This window comes from Nematolebias whitei, chromosome 3 (genome assembly GCF_014905685.2).
Source record: "Nematolebias whitei isolate Nwh7 chromosome 3, NemWhi1, whole genome shotgun sequence".
Taxonomy (NCBI): Eukaryota; Metazoa; Chordata; class Actinopteri; order Cyprinodontiformes; family Rivulidae; genus Nematolebias; species Nematolebias whitei.
Genome location: NC_056500.1, coordinates 44,525,350 through 44,529,697, shown reverse-complemented (window position 1 = coordinate 44,529,697; position 4,348 = coordinate 44,525,350). Strand labels below are relative to the sequence as shown.

General features: G+C 43.1%; 1 protein-coding gene across 1 annotated transcript in view; it reads right to left on the bottom strand.

Annotated features, from left to right (window-relative positions):
* The window catches only part of zbtb11 (zinc finger and BTB domain containing 11), a 117,613-nt gene that overhangs the window by 1,827 nt on the left and 111,438 nt on the right, over positions 1–4,348 (bottom strand). The gene's annotated exons all lie outside the window — the stretch shown is intronic.

Sequence of the window (4,348 nt, the reverse complement as noted above, 5' to 3'; positions counted from 1 at the left end):
ATATATATATATATATATATATATATATATATATATATATATATATATAAAAGCCACAAAAGAGGTTCTGCTTTAAGTGGAGGAGTTCAAGTATCGCAGGGTTTTGTTCACGAGTGAGGGAAGAATGGAACTGGAGATTGACAGACGCATGGTGCAGTGTCTGCTGTATTGTGGACTCTGTGCTGGTCCATTGTGGTGAAGAGGAAGCTGAGCTGTAAGGAAAAGCTCTCTGTTTACTGGTCGGTCTACGTTCCTACCCTGACCTATGGTCACGAGCTCTGGGTAGTGAGTGAAAGAATGAGATCTTGGATACAGGCGGTTGAAATGAGTTTCCTCCACAGGGTAGCTGGACTCTCCCTTAGAGATAGGGTGAGAAGTTCAGTTATCAGGAGAGACTCAGACTAGAACCTCTGCTCCTCCACATCGAGAGGAGCCAGTTGAGGTGGTTCGGGCATGTCCGACAGGGAGGAGACCCTGGGGAAGACCCAGAACACACTGGAGAGACTATGTCTCTTGGTTGGCCTGGGAACGTCTTAGAGTCCTCCCAGAAGAGCTGGAAAGAGATGTCTGGACCTCCCTGCTCAAGCTGCTGCTCCCGAGATCTGACTTAGGAACAATCGGAAGATGATGGATGGAATCCTGAGGCCACTGAACCTGAATCCCTCCACCCCCTGGCTGCACTGAGAAATTCTGTCCATGAAACATGAACAGAATCCTCAGGAAAATAATGTTATCAACTTACTTATATATAAACTGAGCTGAACAGAATTGTGACAACGGGCAGCCCTGGCAAAGTCCACCTCCCACCCTGAAGGAGTCCGGCTTACTACCAGCAATGCGAACCAAACTCTCGCACCACTTGTATAGGGAATGAACAGCCTGTAACAACAGGGCCCCAATCCCATACTCACGGAGCACCCCCCACAGTGTACCTCGAGAAACACAGTAGAAAGCCTTTTCTAAGTCCACAAAACACAACTAGACTGGATAAACACAACTAGACTGGATATATATAGGGGTGGCTGTGGCTGAGTGGTTAGAGCAGTCGTCCTCCAATGCAAGAGTTGGGGGTTCGAATCCACCAGCAGTCACATGTCGAAGTGTTCCTGGGCAAGACACTGAACCCCTCAATGCCTCTGATGTGTGTCCCATCGGTGTAAGAATGTGATAAAGCTTTGATTAGTCTCTTTAGAATGATTTGTTCAATTAGCTTTGTATAGATCTAGTAGAGTGCTGTATGAATGTGTAGTGAACTAAGCCTCCGGTCAAGACCTGCCTCTGAAGACCTTCATGTGACAGGAACTGTTATTTCATTGATTTGAATCCAGAAATACAAATTAGCTCATCCAGAGACTTTCTAATTGTATCCTGAACTAATCAATTGAAAGAACACTCTCTTTTTCATATTATCATTACTATTTTACAATGTCTTGATAATCAAAAGTGTGTTTAGTTCAAACCATTTTTAAATGTTGAAGTGAACCACTCATTTTAAATCAACTGTGAAACAGTATTAATGATTTTTAATCCTCATTCAAAGTAGAAATCAAGTTAAATGTCTGTTACAAAGTAATTATGCATTTTTGATCTTCTGTCTGAAATGAGAGTGATGTCGGTCAAAAGTCGGAGACAGTCCGAAGCAAGTTATTGGAACGAACTGTCATGTTTTTAAACCTCTCAGACAGAAACAAGAAAACTGGCACCTGTAAGTCTGTCATTTCTCCAAAACATTTCTCTGTCTGTTCCTAAACATCACCGCTGTTTTTCTGACTTGTAATGACCCTCTGACGTCACTAAAACCACACCCCTGTTGGTTCTTTCAACCAATCAGGACTTCCCAAAAGTGACCGGAAGCAGAACTCTTTAAAAGTCGACACTTCCTAGTTCCAAAAAGAACAGAAGTTCCGAACGAGAACAGAAGTTCCGAAAGTTCTGAAGTGCTGGAGTTAGTTGGGAGTTCTTCTGAGTCTAGTTGGGATTATGGAATCTTCCACATCTGAGTGGAACCGCTGACGGACTCACAGCTCATGCGAGTCCACCCGGGAGGTGAGCGTGTTCTTGGAACGGAGTACCGTCACTACTTCGGACGATTCTCAGCCATCCTGAGGAGACGCTGAAAGGTAGCGTTGAAATGATATCCTGATATGGCCAGATATCCTGAATCAAGATCAGGTTTCTTAAGTTAAGGTTTAAATACAGCAACCTTAAAGTGCTGTGGTGTGTAACCATTCATTAAGACAAATTAAGCAGATCTAAAATGGGGATATGAATTAGGAGAAATAGCTCTTTGAAAAGTTTGATTGAGATGAGATCAAAATAAGATCGGACATGACACATGAATGGCTGATTGATGGATGAGCCACATGATTGGCATGGAATTTTTAATTTAAAATAAATTATTTAAATTATTTAGCACCTGCTGCACCTCTGTGCAGCCCACACTGCAGGATAAACTTCCTGATGCAGCTGATCAGCTGTTCTCCGTGCAGAGCTTTGAAGTAGGCGTGGCCCCGAGCGCTTGCAGACAGCAAAGAGCAGACGAGGCAGGGAGCTGAAATCATGACATTCTGCGCTCTTTTAGAGCTTTTACAGATTAGAAACATTGTTTAGAATATTGCAAAAGTGTGGGAATATCGCTCTCTCGCGCTCTCTCTCTCTCTCGCGCTCTCTCTCTCTCGCGCTCTCTCTCTCTCTATATATATATTTTTTTATATATATATATATATATATATATATTTATATATATATATACACACACACACACACACACACACACACACACACACACACACACACACACAGGTCCTTCTCAAAAAATTTGCATATTGTGATAAAGGTCAGTATTTTCCATAATGTAATGATAAAAATGAAACTTTCATATATTTCAGATTCATTGCACACCAACTGAAATATTTCAGGTCTTTAATTGTTTTAATACTGATGATTATGGCATACAGCTCATGAAAACCCAAAATGCCTGTCCCAAAAAATTAGCATATCATGAAAAGGTTCTCTAAACAAGCTATTAACCTAACCATCTGAATCAACGACGTAACTCTAAACACCTGCAAAAGATTCCTGAGGCTTTTAAAAACTCCCAGCCTTGTTCATTACTCAAAACCGCAATCATGGGTAAGACTGCCGACCTGACTGCTGTCCAGAAGGCCATCATTGACACCCTCAAGCAAGAGGGTAAGACACAGAAAGAAATTGCTGAACGAATAGGCTGTTCCCAGAGTGCTGTATCAAGGCACCTCAGTGGGAAGTCTGTGGGAAGGGAAAAGTGTGGCAGAAAACGTTGCACAACGAGAAGAGGTGACCGGACCCTGAGGAGGATTGTGGAGAAGGGCTGATTCCAGACCTTGGGGGACCTGCGGAAGCAGTGGACTGAGTCTGGAGTAGAAACATCCAGAGCCACTGTGCACAGGTGTGTGCAGGAAATGGGCTACAGGTGCTGCATTCCCCAGGTCAAGCCACTTTTGAACCAGAAACAGCGGCAGAAGCATCTCGCCTGGGACTGCTGCTGAGTGGTCCAAAGTTATGTTCTCTGGTTACAGTAAATTTTGCATTTCCTTTGGAAATCAAGGTCACAGAGTCTGGAGGAAGAGAGGAGACACAGAATTCACATTGCTTGAGGTCCAGTGTCAAGTTTCCACAGTCACTGGGGTGTAATGTCATCTGCTGGTGTTGGTCCACTGTGTTTTATCAAGCGCAGGGTCAATGCAGCTAGCTATCAGGAGATTTTGGAGCACCTCATGCTTCCATCTGCTGAAAAGCTTTACGGAGATGAAGATTTCATTTTTCAGCATGACCTGGCACCTGCTCACAGTGCCAAAACCACTGGTAAATGGTTTACTGACCATGGTATTACTGTGCTCAATTGGCCTGCCAACTCTCCTGACCTGAACCCCATAGAGAACCTGTGGGATATTGTGAAGAGAAAGTTGAGAGACGCAAGACCCAACACTCTGGATGAGCTTAAGGCCGCTATCGAAGCATCCTGGGCCTCCATCACACCTCAGCAGTGCCACAGGCTGATTGCCTCCATGCCACGCCGCATTGAAGCAGTCATTCATGCAAAAGGATTCCCGACCAAGTATTGAGTGCATAACTGAACATGATTATTTGAAGGTTGGCGTTTTTTGTATTAAAAACACTTGTCTTTCATTGGTGGGATGAAATATGCTAATTTTTTGGGACAGGCATTTTGGGTTTTCATGAGCTGTATGCCATAATCATCAGTATTAAAACAATTAAAGACCTGAAATATTTCAGTTGGTGTGCAATGAATCTGAAATATATGAAAGTTTCATTTTTATCATCACATTATGGAAAATAATGACCTTTA